Genomic DNA, 17072 nt, shown 5'->3' on the forward strand with positions numbered 1-17072 from the left:
CTCAAAAATAACTGAATAGGCCTTCTAGACATTAAACAAACAAACAAACAAACAAACAAACAAACAAATAAAAACACTGAGAGACTTGAAAAATGAAATAGCAAGCTTGGGAAAAAGAGTTGACCAAATGGAGGAAAGGATCAGTGAGGTCGAAGATAGAAATCTAGAAATAAATCAGAAGGAGGAAGAGAGAAACTAAAGAGTGAAAAATAATGAAAGAGAAATACAAGAACTAGCTGATATAGTCAGGAGAGGAACATAAGAATAATGGGCATTACTGAAGGCAAGGAAAAAGAGCAGGGAGTAGAAAGCATTTTCAGACAAATAGTAGGTGAGAATTTCCCAAATCTAAAGAATGAGCTAGACCTTGGAATTCAAGAAGTCAACAGAACACCCAATTATCTCAAGCCAAAAAGGCCTTCACCAAGACACATTGTATTAAAATTATCAAAAATCAACCACAAAGACAGAATTCTAGGGGCAGGCAGGGAGAAGAAAATAGTAACTTATAAAGGAAAACCTGTAAGATTATCACCGGACTTCACAGCACAAACTTTACAAGCCAGAAAGGAGTGGAATGAAATATTCAAGGATTGACCACATACTGGGACACAGAGATAACTTCAACGAATATAAGAGGGTTGAAATCATACCAACCATATTCTCTGATCATAATGCTTTCAAACTAGAGATCAACTGCAAAAAGAAAGCAGGAAGAATCACAAATACATGGAGATTAAACAACATATTACAGAAGAATAACTGGGTCAGGGAAGAAATAAAAAGAGAGATCAAGAGATACATAGAAATGAATGATAATGATAGTTCAACTTATCAGAACTTTTGGGATATGGAAAAAGGGGTCATGAGAGGAAAGTTTATATCATTACACACCTACCTCCCAAAACAAGAACGAGCCCAAATAAACAACCTAACGCTTCATCTTAAAAAAAAAACTAGAAAAGGAAGAACGAATGAAGCCTGAAGTCAGCAGAAGGAAAGAAATCATCAAAATTAGAGCAGAAATAAGTGAAATTGAAATAAATGAAATTGAAAACAAAAGAATGATAGAAAAAAATAAATGCAACAAGAGTTGGTTCTTTGAGGTTAATAAAATTGACGAACCCCGGCTAGACTCACTAAAGAAAAAAGAGAAAGGACACAAAAAAATAAAATCGATGAAAGAAGGGAAATTGCGACAGACACCGCAGAAATACAAAGGGTTATATGAGAATACTATGAAAAATTATAAAATGCCAAATTTAATAACCTAGAAGAAATGGACCAGTACTTAGAAAAATACAACCTTCCTCACCTGAATCAAGAACTGGAAAATCTAACTAGACCAATTGGCAGTATGGAAATTGAAACAATCATCAAAAACCTTCCAAAAAGTAAAAGTCCAGGACCAGACAGCTTCACCAGTAAATTCTACCAAACATTCAAAGAAGATTTAATATCTATTCTCCTCAAACTCTTCCAAAAAATTGAAGAGGAGGCAATACTTCCCAACTCATTTTATGAGGCCAATATTATTCTGATACCAAAACCTGGTAAGGATATCACAAAAAAAGATAACTACAGACTAATATCTCTCATGAACACAGATGCAAAAATCCTAAATAAGATACTGGCGAGCCGAATACAGCAACATATTAAAAAGGTTATACACTACGATCAAGTGGGCTTCATCCCAGAAGCATAGGGATAGTTCATCATACGCAAATCGATTAATATGATACACCACATAAACAAATTAAAACGTAAGAATCATATGATCATATCAATAGATGCAGAAAAAGCCTTCAACAAGATACAGCACCCATTTATGATCAAATCACTTAACAAAAGTGATTTGATAGAAGGAAAGTACCTTAACGTAGTAAAGGCCATAAATGACAAACCCTCAGACAACATTATACTTAATGGTGACAAACTAAAAACCTTCCCTCTAAGATCAGAAACAAGGCAAGCCTGTCCACTATAGCCACTGTTATTCAATATAACATTGGAGGTCCTAGCCAGTGCAATCAGGCAAGAGAAAGATATAAAAGGCATCCAAATAGGAAACGAAGAAGTCAGACTGTCACTATTTGTGGATGACATGATTCTCTATATAAAAACCCTAAAGACTCCACAAGAACACTACAAGAAACAATAAGCAAATACAGTAAAGTTTTTGGATACAAAATCAACATTCAAAAATCCATAGCATTCCTAAACTCTAATAATGAAGTGTCAGAAAAAGAAGTGTAAAAAATATTCCTTTTGTAATTGCAACAACAACAACAACAAAAATACCTAGGAATAAATCTAACAAAACATGTGAAAAACCTATATAGTGAAAACTAAGACCCTATTAAAAGAAATCAAAGAAGATGTAAAGAAATGGAAAGATATTCTGTTTTCTAGGGTTGGAAGAATCAACATAGTTAAAATGACCATATTACTTATACAGATTTAATGCAATCCCCATCAAAATCCCATCGGCATTTTTTAAAGAAATAGAACAAAAAACCATGAGATTTGTTTGGAAACACAAAAGACCTCGAAAAGCTAAAGCCATCCTGAGAATAAAGAATGAGGCTGGAGGCATCACTCTGCTCGACTTCAAATTATACTACAAAGATACAGTGATCAAAATGGCATGGTATTGGCAGAAAAACAGACACACGGACCAGTGGAACAGAATCAAGAGTCCAGAAGTAAACCCATATTTATATGGGCAAATAATTTTCGACAAAAAAGCAAAAAACATACAGTGGAGAAAGGAAAGCCTCTTCAATAAATGGTGCTGGGGAAAGTGGAAAGCCACCTGCAAGAGAAAGAAACTAGACTGTTGTCTATCACCATACACCAAATTAACTCAAAATGGATTAAGGACCTGAACATAAGATCTGAAACAATAAAATGCATAGAAGAAAACATAGGAACTAAACTCAAGGATCTCGGACTTAAAGAGAATTTTATGAATTTGACCTCAAAAGCAAGGGAAGTAAAAGCTAAAATAAATGAATGGGACTACATCAAACTGAAAAACTTCTGCTCCGCAAAAGAAATTGTCAACAAGGTAAAGAGACAGCCATCTGAATGGGAAAATATATTTGCAAGCAACGCCTCCGATAAGAGACTAATATCTAAAATATACAAAGAATTCATATGACTCAATAACAACAACAACAACAAAAAATGATCCAATGAAAAAATGGGCAGAGTACCTGAACAGACACTTCTCCCTAGAGGACAAAGAAATGGCCAACAAATGTATGAAAAGATGCTCAACATCACTAGCTATTAGGGAAATGCAAATCAAAACCACAATGAGATATCATCTCACATCTGTTAGAATAGATATAATCAACAGGACAAGTAATAACAAATGTTGGAGAAGATGTGGAGAAAAAAGAACCCTCATACACTGCTGGTGGGACTGCAAATTGATACAGTCACTATGGAAAACAGTATGGAGGTTCCTCAAAAAACTAAGAACTGATCTACCATACAATCCAGCAATCCCTCTACTGGGTATTTACCCCAAAGACTTGAAAACCCATATCCAAAAAGATATTTGCACGCCAGTGTTCATAGCATTATTCATGGTGGCCAGGATATGGAAGCAACCAAAGTGTCCTACGATAGATGATTGGCTAAAGAAGCTGTGGTACATATATACAATGGAATATTACTCAGCCATAAGAAGAGATGAAATACTGCCATTTGCCACAACGTGGATGGACCTCGAGATAATCATACTAAGCGAAATAAGCCAGACAGGAAAAGTTGAAAATCACATGATATCACTTATATGTGGGATAGAAACCTAAAAGCAACAAATGAACAGGACAAACTAACAGAGACTCATGGACATGGACTATAGACTAGTGGTTACCAGAGGGTATGAGGTGGGGGAGGGGGGTAGGTAGACAGGGTAAAGTGGGTCAAATATGTGGTAACAGAAATAAATCTAACTATGAAAGATGAACACACAGTGTGAATATATATATATATATATATGTGTGTGAGTGTATATATATATATATATATATATATATATATGCCTTATTGTTAAAGTGTACGGTTGAAACTTTTTGGATATTGTTAACCAATGTCATCATTAAAAAAATAATAAATAAATAAAAATACTAATGTTGATACCCTGCCTCAAACCCAAATGAAATCTGGGTTGAGATCTATATAACCCCGAATTTAAAGGCTGTTTTAATAAACAGAAAGTATTATGTGAAGAGTTCTACATGGCAACCACGAGAGGGAGATGTAGCAATACTACAGTCCTTCCCCACTCCTATATCCTAAGCACCACTTCTCTTACATCTAAAAGTTGTAGACTTAGTCACAGACTTACTGAAACTGATGCTGGATTCTCATTAGTTCACAACACTTACAGGCTGGAGAGAGTTGAAATCTCTCCTTACATGTAAGGAAATCCAGTGTGGATTGATGACAGACTTTAATCACGGTTAACTGCAATAAGTTTACTTCACAGAAGACTCCTAGTTCTACTCAATGCTTCACTGATTTGGCAAATTATTATTATGTTCTTACTAAGTGTTAAAGTATGTCATTCAGGAACACAGGCAATTAAATAATATGATGGATAGACAACCACATGATCTACTGGGGCCCATTTGAAAATAAAAGTAGATGCTATTATTAATTACATTGGGGCAATAGCTGGGCAAACCAGAATATGTAGTCACCCTAACAATAGAGGAAGTAAAGGACCTTCAGTAAGTATATAGGACTTCAGGAGTGGGGAGAAAACGCTTATTTTAGGTAAAAATTTGAAGTAACAATGGAAACGAAATAGAAAATTTCTTGGAAGTAGCCAAAGATGAGGCACTGAAGGTCAGAATAAAAAAAAAAAATAGAACCAAGGTATCAGAATTAGTTGCCTTGTAATTACACTTGGAACCTGAGACTAGGAAGAGAAAAAAAAAAGTGGGCCTTTGATAATGATGTATCCACATTTAAAAAACAAGAATTTAATACACAGCCAAAGACACAAATAAGATAACTTGGTATCACAGAAGGCAAGAGAGAAGATTCCAAGGAGGACAAAACAGTTACCTATATCAGAAATTGTTGAGAAGAAAGGGAGCTTAGATAGGGCTGCCGAATTTGGATTTAGTGGGGACTAGGTGAGATGATTAGAAAATGAGGAAATGAAATGAGAGAAGAAAAATTAAATAAAGATTGTTAGGTCAAGTGAAGGATGGTGCTTTATTCAAACTTCTTGCTATTTCTTGCCCCTAAAAGATCCTTTAAGGGTATGAATCAAACATTTTTATAGGATTATGGATAGTCAGTGTCAAAAGAGACCTTAAAGGCAATCAACCCAGTCCATTGTTTGGACAAAGTTCTCAATCTCCTGATACTGTAACCCACGCTTCAACATCTCAAGTAGTGAAGGGACACTCACTCTCTCAATAAGGTAGAGAGCATCTCTAGTTGTTAGAAAGTTATTGAAATGAAGCAAATATCTGCCTTCCTGCCATGGCTCCCCTCCTTTCGCCCCTCACCTTCACTAGTTCCATATTTCTACTTGCAGAGTGAAACAAAATCTAATTCATTTACTTGAAAATTCTTCAAACATTTAAAAACATTGATTCTTCTCCTTTTCTCCTAGTCCAAACCTTCCTCTTATTATCTTATTTCTTTGTAATAAACAAATTGCCCCTTCTTGCCTTTAACATTTTTTTTTTTTTTTGCCAGATATTTGTGTGTAAGTGAGGGTCAATGTTCTTTGGCAACTGCTTCACAATGAAAATCAAAAGGAATCTAATGACATTTTTAAGGTTTAGTGTTCTAATTGGTATGATTTTCCATCTCTGCATAGTATCTACTGAAGGCCTGTCTGAGAATTTTTTTTCATGTCTCCTTGAAGGCTCACTGAGATCCCTAAGATGGATTCTTGTAGTTTCATAGCAACTCTTTACTGAAAACCTTGGAGAAAGAGGAATCATGAATGATTTATATATTCTTAGAAAGAGGCAATCTTAGCTGAGATAGAATTTAAGTCAATTGGGAAAATGAAGGATCGAGAATATCTGAATAAAATAAAAGGGAGATGGAGAGACTAAGGAAAATGATGGTAGACTAAAACAGAACATATTTTAAGAAATATAGCCTCAAACACTTAAATAAGTAGTAGGAATCTTAAGAGTTCTGTTAATCTAACCCATTCCAAGTGGAAGCACTTTAGGTAGAGTAACATTCTTGGCCTGTCTCAACACAACATCCCTCACTCATTTTGCCTCAAGAGGAAAAGTACATGAGCTGTTTTGTGAATTTGAGAAGATAAACCGAATAAGTTCTCCTCAGCCCCTTCTGAGCTCTCTTTCTTGGAGGCAGCCTGTCTGTAGGATGCATATATTCTTGTCTGCTCACACCTGCTCACAAAGGCAGGCTGTCCTCTTGTCAGAAGGCGTGAGAATGCCAGCTCATTGCAGCCTCCTCCTTCTTCTCCTTCTCCTTCTCCTCTTCCCTGCTTGCTCCTCCTCCTCATTGTTATAATGATAATAATAGCCAATGTTTATTGACAACTTGCTAAGTGCCAGGCATTGTCTTGAGTGGTAGTCATGCATTAACTCATCTGAAGTCACATTTGCTAATCATCTTCATCAGTAATAGAGATGACCCTTTTTCTCCATTTATATGATATCTGTCTATCTCAACATTGATTCCAAACTCGGAAGGAGCAGAGCAGGTACCATTTACTGCCCTCTCCCTGAAATCCCAATACTTTCCCTCCCTGGTTAAGCATGCTCCAAGAATTTAAGGAATTAAATTCTCTCCCACAGCAGTTTCACAAGTTCCATTGTTAAAGAGCTCCAGGTAGAAAGTTATTGCGCATTAAACTCCTTTTTCTTGAAACTAGCCTGTTCTCATTCTGGTTCTTCTCTCTGAGTGGTCTAATTCTTCTTCCATGTGGCATTTTTTCAAATATCTGAAAATAACTATCATTTCTATGTGACTTTTGATCATGGACAAGTCACTCAGCTTGTTAAAGTGGAAACTCACTAGTGTATTGGATTGTTGGGAAAGTGAACAAGATAATTTCTAAGGTCTTTTTTTCCCGTAAAATTCTCTGTATCTAAGTTTCCTTTTCTTTAGTTATCTATTACATGACACATGCTCCTTACATGCCCTTTCCACTGCTCTCCTCTGAACACAACCAAGTCTGTCGATGTCTTTTTTTTTTAATTTATTTAAATATTGTTGGTATACAATATTATATTAGTTCAGGTGTATAATGTAGCAATTCAAAATTCATATACCTTATAATGTAATCACCACACTAAGTCTAATAATAATTATCTGTCACTGTAACAAGTCATTACAATAGTATTAGCTATATCCCTCTTAGTCTTTTTCACTGATCTCCCCACCCCTGCCCCTCTAGCAACCATCAGTTGAGAAAGATAAATACCATATGATTTCGCGCTTATGTGGACTCTAAAAAATCAAAACAAAACAAAAAACAAGAAACAAAAACAGACTCATAGAAACAGAAATCAAACTGTCAATGTCTTTTAAAATTTGCTTCTCAAGACTGAACTCTGTTTCAGATGTAAAATACACCTATGCAGACAAGAGTGGACTTATCTTCCATGATATGAAAAATATACAATCTTTTTCATTTTTTGTTGGACTTCAGGTCCACAGAAATGAATTGATAGTTAATTATATTCCTCAATTCATGGCATATAATCATAACTAGTCCATGTACTACATTTTTATTATTTTATCTTTATTTTATTCTTATATTTTTCCCCTTCATACCACATCCTGTTCTCTTTCTGGGCATTAATGGAAGTGTATTCTGCTGTTTTTCCAGAAAGAAAGTTTTTTATATAAAGGTCTCTCTTTAGCCTGAAGGTGCTTTTCTTTCGGTTTCCAGTAGGTGGCGTCTAAGCCTCTTGGATCTCTCTTTTTAAAAGCTTTTTAAAGCCTTTTAAAGCCTTAATAATGCCTCTTTTTTTTTTTCTTGTAGATGTTTAATCATGTTCACTACCCTCAATCTTAGTCCTTGTCAGTGTTAGCGGAAGTTTCAGTAGTGTTTGCTCAGATTCCCCTTGGGGCTCCACGGTGTTCTGTCTTGTAGGATATGGTGGGGAAGGGCCCTCTTGGTTGGGCTTTGGGAGCTGTGTCTCAGCCTCAGTTGTAAAAATCAACTGTTGTTTCTCTACTGTCCCGCTACTCTGCTTTCTGCCCTGATGATTGGGTCCTGCCGCGGGCCGCATGGAGCTCACAACTCTCCCAGGCAGGGCTATCTCCCAGGCAGGGCTATTCAAGGTATGCGCTGCCCCTTCTCCCATCCCCCTCCTCCTACAGGGAGGTCTGGCAGCTGCGAGAGGCAACTTCTTTATTTCTCCCAGTCCACTGCCAGACACTTGGTGTTCTGTCCTGTGGTAGCTCTTATGCGCAGATCCCACATTCAGATGTGCTGGTGTGAAGTTTGGGTGTTTTTTGCTGAGTTTTAGATGTTTGGTTTATTGTTGTTTCAAGGGGAGATATCTGGGAATGTCTCTCACTCTGCCATGTTTCTCCAAACTCCTCTATTTTCTTCCAAATATTAATCATAACTAATTTTAATCTCTATGTCCTAATGTATATCTGCAGGGTCTGCTTCTGAAGTCTACTTTTTCTCTTGATTATCAATCATATTTTTATCTGTCTGGAATTTTTAAAATTTAATGCTGTACATTGTATATAAAAGAACCAGAGTCTTCAAATTATGTTTGATTCAATACTGTACATTGTATATTAAAGAACCAGGGAGGTTTCAAATTATGTTAACAGAGAGGGTTCCCCCCATTTTCTGTTAGGTAGATAGGCTAAGAGGTTGATCACATCAATGCAATCAGAAAGTTAGCTTTTTTGGGCTGGGTTTCCATTTAAAAAGACTTAATCTGCCTCTGCTTCACCCTGTCACTTGGATATGGTCCTCGTGGGCCTTCGATTAAGGGGCTTTCAGTCATCCATATCCTCAAATCTGAAAAACAGAATTGCAGGACTGAAAAAGATTTCACTCTGCTTTTAGCTGTCAGTCTTGCTCCTCACTGCTTTTAGCTGTCAGTCTTGCTTTCCTGGAACCAAGAAAAGTCCTGCTGAGAAAATCAGCCATGTTTAGAGACTGTCTCAGATTTACAATTTTCCCTAGATTTTCACAAAGATCCTTAGTGTCCCTTCCACCCCCAACCTGGGCCAAGCTCAGTATTCAGTTCATGAAAAGAATCAGCCAATCTCTCACTCCACCCCCAGTGGTAAAAATGGCTGATGATTGTCAGCTCGCCTCAGAACAGTTCTGCCTCTCTGTAATTTAAGGTCATAGTGTTCCATTGTTTCCACAGCTTTCTGATTCCTGTAAAAATAGGACTTTTGTAATTCATCTGGCCTTTTAAAATTTGCTTTGGTAGGAGCATTGACCTGCTGCAAATTGTTACAACCCACTTGGAAGTGGAAGATCTACACTTTGTAATATCTTGACTTTTCTTGTTTCCCGAGGTAAGCATTTATCACTATGAACTTCTCTCTTAGAACTGCTTTTACTGCATCGCACAAATTTTGATGTATTTCCATTTTCATTTATCTCAGGGTATTTTTAAATTTCGACATAGCTCTTTATTCCAGCAAGGGCAGGCACCACCTCACAGGGCGGCAGTGTTATCTAGCAAGGGCATGGCACCATCTCACATAGTGGCAGTACTCCCGCAAGGGCATGGCCCCCCTCACAGGATGGCAGTTCTCCAGCAAAGGCACAGCCCACCTCACAGAGTGGTAGTGTTATCCAGCAAGGGCACGGCACCACCTCGCAGGACGGCAGTGTTATCTAGCAAGGGCACAGCACACCCCCTGCATGGCAGCAGCGCCTTTTATACACTGGTTAAGCAGTAGTCGCATACTGCCAGATAATGGGAGCTCACGCACAAGAACTGAGTACATGGTTAAATAAGGGAAGAAGTGCTGAGTTTTCTTCTGCTTGGAAGTTAGCTACAGTATGGGAGGGAGCCTGACTGTGGTTATCTTTTTTCTCTGCATACTCTACTCCTCCAGGGTTCCTCCCAAACACCTATTGGAGACAATGCATGATGACGACAGCGGGGCAGAACTCTGTACCTATATGCCACAACAACAATATAGGGAACACCATGCCACTAGGAGGCAGGCTCCACCTCCTGGGAGAGCTAAGACCCAGAGCCAAGCAGACATTAGACCTGCATATGTGGCTGCACAGGGCTATATAAACAATAATTCGGTGGTCTACTGCCATAAGGGCATACAATGCCCTTTGAGCTTTTGGAAGAGGTCCCATATAATCTATCTGCCACGTAGCTAATGGGACCCTTCCCATTGTTACTTGTGAATGCTTCTGCTTCATTAAGCAAGGATGCTGCGTATCCCAGCTGCATACTGGACACTTGGCACAGGCATCTGTGACATCTTCCCACTTCAGGGGAAGGTTCCACTCTTGCTTCACTGTCTACACAGTTTTAGCACCCATGTGCTGCAATCGTCTGTGGAGCCAGTGCACCACATCAGTGGCAGGAGCCTTTTCTAGCTATCGCACATGCAAGAGGGCATCTTCCTCATTATTTCCTGGAGTTACCAAGGGGACATGACCTGTAACATGATAGACAGTAATATCCTTTTCCTGTTCTATCTCCCATACATCTCATCATATGACTCTATGGCCCACTGGCCAGATTTGCCATTTTCATGTAGGCAACCACAATGTTAGGCCTTTGAACACCATCCAGCTGTTAGTACAAATAGTCAAGGGGCCATCTTCACGGGCTATAACTATCTACACAGCCCATAGCTCACCCCATTGGCTGCTTTGGCCCGTACCTGTATCATACTAAATGTGGTCAGTAGCTTGTTACACACCTATAGCTACCTACTTGGCTCCCTGTGCCCTACTGGACCCATCTGTATACCATACATCAGCAGGTATGGGTGGCTTATCTTCTTTGTAGGAACTTCAGCATCTGGTATATTGTCAGCGGTAAACTCAACTGGGCCTAAAAGCGTCTGTAATTCCATGGCCAGAGGGCTAGCAGCTATGACACACTGTTCTTCCTGATAGGCACTCTATTTCATCAGAGTAGATGTTTGGGCTACCTCTGTTTTGGGAGCCTGTATCCATGTGTGTAACCAACCTCATATAGGTAAGTAGTGCACACCTGCACTTTGGCCATGCCAATCACTGTCTTAGTAGCCTACAAGGGTGCACACACAACTGCTAATTGTTTCTCTATTAGGGAGTACCAGCTCTCTGTACTTTTCTACAACTAGGACCAAAAACCCACTGAGGTCCTAGTTCATTCTGAACGTTGCCATAGGCCCCAGATATATACTTCTGCTATTACACACACGTCCAGTTCAAAGGGTTTACCTGGATCTGTTATCTGTAAGATTTGGGCTTGCTGCACTGCCCGCTTGGTGGCAGTAAACGTCTTCGCTATCATTTTATCTTAGTCCTAAGTAGCTCCCTTCTTGATCAAGCCATACAATGGGTGTGCTAGCTGTGCTAGGTGGGACACAAACACTCTCCAGTACACCAAAGGCCCACATAACTCAGCAATTCCTTAACGGCAGTGGGTCATGGATATGTTTGTATCTTATCAATTATAGCATCAGAGATAACTTTCATCTTATTAGACAACACCCAAGAATTTGACAGATAAGCCAGGTCCCTAAACCTTGGTTGGATTTACTGCCCAGCCACATGTTTTTAGATGCAGCAACAGCGCCGGTGCCACTTGTTCTAGATCCATAAGGGAAGCAGAGGTTAACATGACATCATCAATATAATGAAACATTTCTACCATTGCCAGTTGGTTCCAGGTTGCCAAATCCTGAGCTACCAGCCCATGGCAAATTGTTGGGCTATGTAAGTAGCCTTGGGGTAGTACCACAAAAGTCCATCGTCTTCCTTCCTATGTGAAGGCAAATTGATCCTGACTTTCAGAAGCCAAATCTATGGAGAAAGAAGCTTTAGCCAAATCCAAAACATAGTGGTACATTCCCAGCTTTGTAGTCAGTTGATCCATTAGATCATGGATGGATAGTACTGCTGCATGCAGTGGGGGAGTCACTTTATTCAATTCCCGATAGTCTACAGTCATTCTCTACAAGCCATTAGGCTTCTTCTCTGGCCACACAGGGGCATTATATGGACTATGGGTGGGGAGCACAATCTGAGCTTTCTCTACTTCCTGAATCGTAACCCTGATTTCATCAAGTCTACCAGGCAAGCGATATTGCTTAACATTGACAATGCGCCTTGGTTCTGGCACTTTCTGTGGCGGGTGATGAGTACATCCCCACACTTCAGTCTTTACCACCCAGACTCGCAGGTGAAATTCATCAGCAGAAGTCTGCAGATTGAGCCCTTGCAATACATCCACCCATAGGATATATTCTGGCACCAGAGAAATATATACTTTATATGGATGTGGGGGCAAATGTCCTATTCCAAGAGGCAAAGTTACAGCTTTGGCCCCAATAGTCTTTCCCCCACAGCCATCTACATAGGCAGCTAGTCCAGAGAATCTGTCTGGATTTCCATAGATAAAACTGCGGTCAGCCCCAGTATCCACAAGAACTAGGACTCTTTGCACCTTGTTTGGAGATCAGTGGATTGCTAATTCTACATGCAGCCTCAGATCCCTGCCTATCCCCTCCAAACGGGCACCTCAGCCTTCTCCCTAATCATATAGGATCAACAGAGAGTCCTAGGGTTTCAAAAAGTCCTTCAAGGCCATAGGCCTGGCTCTTTCAGTGGGAGGTTTCTGCCCATGCCTAAATTGCTGCTTAGGTTTCAACTGCTGTTACAACTCTAGCAACACTGCATTAGACTGGTGGTCTAGCTTGTCTTTATCAATTCCTACAGCTCACACATCGGTCTACATTTGCATTCAGGTCACCTGGACAGGACCCTGCCCCAAATTTCTTTTTCTTCTTGCCCCTTTGGGGTCTGGGTGTTATTTCGCGGACACTTTTGCCCCCTCTACATCCCCCAGAACAGCCATTGCTGTAGTCACTTCATGTATACGTTTCCCCACATTGGGAGCCAGGATAGCAGCCAACGAGCTAAAAACAGTAGAGAGGGTGGTTCCTAACATTAGGTCCCACATGCCAGTCATAAATCATTCATCATCCAGTCCCTGTGTATTCAAATTAAACATAGCCTGTCTCATGCCCAGTTCATGAATAATCTGCACTAATTTAGCATATGTTTGCCATTTACTCACATGCTCTGGGAGTCCCCTGACTCTGGGGGTGACTCCGAGGGTGGACGTCTTTAGAGCTCAGCTTTCAGTCGTTGCACCCTTGTGTCCAAGGCATCTGCCTTTTGCTGCAGTTTCTCTACCTGTGCGGTCTCTGCTAGAGCTTCATATTCTGCTTCAAAGCTGTTAAAAGCACCCAGCCCACTCTGCCAACTGTGGCTCAGGTTTTTTCTGGCAGCTGCACCTCCAAGGAGCGGAGGGCCTTCTCAATATTTATCAGAGACCTATAGACTTCCTCCCATGGCTCATGTGGGGTCCCAGTCATCAATACCACCACCACAGGATACCACATACTCTCTGGGAGCCACAGGTCTCTCCTGTCCTCCAGTGGGGCAGATAGCTCCCTTATCTGAGAATCCTGCTGTGACTATGCCAAGTGTGTTGCTACAGGTTCGAGGTTCTGAGATAAGGAGTATGAGACTGAGGCAGCTGGAATAAAATGCAGGAGGCTGTAGGCAACTACAACATAGCTCTTGATTCCAGCAGGGGCACAGACTGCCTCACAGGGCAGCAGTTCTCCAGCAAGGGCATGGCACACCTCCAGCATGGCAGTAGCGCCTCTTATACACTGGTTAAACAGTAAAATAGTGGCACACTGCCAGATAATGGGAGCCTGTGCACATGTACTGGGCACAAGGTTACATAAATGCACTGAGTTTTCTTCCGCTGGTGAGTTAGCTACAGGCGTGGGATGGAACCTGATTACTTTTCTTACTTTTTCAGCACACTCCTCACAGAGGCAGAGAGTGAGAGGGACAGGAGAGAGATAGAATAAAGGCACTGAGAGGGACCCTGAGTGTTCAGGGAATTCAGTTTATAAGTCATTCTTTAGTTCTCATTTTCTTTGATATGGACATACAGTGAGGAAGGGAAAGAGTATATAGTGTGTAAAGGTAAGTGTATGTAGAGTGCAAGGCCTGCTGGCAGTTTCCACCCTTAAATCCAGGGTTCCTCCATGGTTTTAGCCATAGGGAATGACACTGGGTTCCTGTTTCCCCTTCACAGATGTAGAGAATGGATTGTTAACAATTCCAGCAGAAATCTTCCTTTGTTCTGAAGGTGTCCTTCTGGCCTAGATACAGGGCTGACGCAGTCTCTGATTGTGGCTTGATCAACATTTTAGTTTTCTTGACTCCTCCCTACATTATTCCCACCTCAGAGATTTTATTCCCTTATTTTTAAGGGGATGTTGAGACAAGAAGGTCTGTCTTCTACAACTTCTTCAAAACTGAGATAGGGTTGTAGTCTCTACCTACTAGGAATAAAAGTCTCTGGAAGCCTATCCTAAGGGCCCCAGAGGCCGAGAGCATGAGGTCGTTGCAGCATGTAGAAGTGGTAGGAAGCCTTGCAGCCTAGAAGATATAAATTTAGCAAAAAGATTGAAAAGACAAAAGTCAAAATTAATAGTAGAGGTAATTGACGATGAACTTACTTTTTTATGGAAGTTTGTTAATTCAAGGTAAAGAAGCTAGTGAAAGGAAATTGAATCATTTTGAAGAGTAGTGGTATAGACACTAAGCTAAAAGAATAATTATTCAGAAAAGTTCTCTGATTCCCTAGGACATGTGGACTTATCTATTCTCCAGAACAAGAGCTTAAGATCTTCCACAGGTTCAAAGAAATAGGTCACAATTCCCATTTCATTTTCTGGAAGAACCTGTGAGGACTCATAAGAAACTGGTTTAATTCAAGACAAATGTACCCTGCAGTTCCTTGTAAATTGACAGCAGTTGGGGAACTTAACAAAACTTGGTAGGGCCCTCTCTGTTTGCATTGATGGCTGACTTTCAATAGATCACAGGGAGGGAGCTGCTCTGCTCATGGGAAACTCTGACATAGAAGTGGGTCATCTAGAATGGTTTAGCCTTAGGTTTCCCACAAACACGTTTTGTGTGATGGGCAAGGGGACTGCCCCCTTTTTTGGCTGTGTCCCAGTTTCCTTGGATGAGGGACTCTCTGCACCAGACCCTGGTCCTGATATGTGGCAGAGAATTCATTGCTAGTCTCAGTCTCACAATGGGAAAAGTAAATTGGGTTAAGTTAGGCTGGCTATTTATTCCTGTCACTGTGCAGTTAGCATTGGAGAGAGGCCCATAGGATGGGTCATGACAGAGTGGGTAGCTCAAGTATGTAGTAAAAATTCAGTGTTTTTTCTCTTCCTTGTCAAGGGTGACCTGAGGCTCTCACATAAAATTCTTAATCTTTTAGCAGGAAATGAAAAGAGACATCTCTTACAGAGTTCTTAATCTTTTTAGTAAACCTAGTTAAGTTTTCTTCTCTCCTTTCTTTAGGTAAAAGGCCCTCTCCTTCAAATCCCAATAATTGCATGGAAACTGGTGATTCCTTAGATCCTCCGGCTATTGATAAGGGTCATCAGCCCATTGTTAGCAGAAATAGTTTTAAGCCAGACAAGGCCCTTAGAGTCTGGGAGGGGAGGCCAAAGGTCTTTTTTTTCTCTTTAAGAAATATAATAATTAAGCCTGTTTCCCTTTACTCACTTAATAAGCAAATCAATAATAGAAATTAAAAGATATATGATTTAAATAACAAGTTTGTATCTTTTTCTTGTCTAGGGATGAGGTGGCACTTCAGCAGGAAACCCAAGACCCCACCCTGACTGAGGCAGAAAGGGAAAGAGCTCCATGAAACCCCAGTAGGCAGGCACTACAAATCTCTTCAGCAGGAAGCAGATATGGAAGAGACCTCCTGTCCCTCAACATCCATACTAATAATAAGGGAGTTCATGGCTCTTAGAAAAGAGTTAGGCAGGAAAGCTAGTTAGGGGGTTTCTGGTCTACCCGCAAAGACACTGAAGTCATTCTATTTGAGAAGAGGTCCTCCTTAATCCGCCCACAATTAAGCAAGCCAGAAGGCATTTTTAGGCTAAAAGTAACTTCTACAAAGAAACAAGTAAGCAGAGAATTATGTACCAGTTTAAGCCAGTCACTCGCATCTGCACAATGAAGACCATAATAACCTCAAACTCACCTTCATTATACTATAATGCACATACCCAGAAGTTCATTAATATTATTATAACAGACTGAATTCTGGGAACAGACATGTGCAGAAAGTAAATGATGATTTACTGAGTCCCATCCATTTTAGTTATCTATTAAGGAAGCCCATGCCTCTAAGAAAGGTAACCATGCACAGTAAGTAGGGATAAAAACCCCAAAGGCTTTGTTTCTGGGCCCTTGAGCTACCTTTTGTAAAAGTGGAAATTCTCCAGTTTCAGGGAGGTGGTATCTCCAGGCGCCAGTGTTATGGCGCAAACGATTCTGAGACCCACGGAGCCAATTGAGATTAATTATGAGCCTTTATGAGCCTTTATTAGCCGGCCGGGGACTGACTCTCTACCACGCAGGGCTAGAGGAGATCAGCCCCGAGCTTTCAGAGCAGGCAGCTAATAAAGCTGAAGACCATATCCTGGTGGTCTCCTGAACAAGCCAGCAGATTACAGAAGTGGAAGTTGGCTTTTAGCATATCTTCGCCCGGAACAACACCCTTAATTAACAAGTAAATGGATTACAGAAACAGACATTGGCCATCTACATATTTTATACAATACACTTCCTAAACCACACACAAGCAAGTAGGACAACTTCTGCTATCTAAAGATATTTCTTCCCTGTAGCTGACTTAGCTAGTTTGCTCACATGAAAATTTTCCACCCTTAACACCAGCCCCAGGAGAAGCGCAACATTCCAAGGTGCAGATGATAAAACTGTCTACTAGGCTCTGTTTGATCTGAGA

The sequence above is a fragment of the Pteropus medius genome, unplaced genomic scaffold (genome assembly GCF_902729225.1).
Source record: "Pteropus medius unplaced genomic scaffold, Ma_sr-lr_union100, whole genome shotgun sequence".
Classification (NCBI taxonomy): Eukaryota; Metazoa; Chordata; class Mammalia; order Chiroptera; family Pteropodidae; genus Pteropus; species Pteropus medius.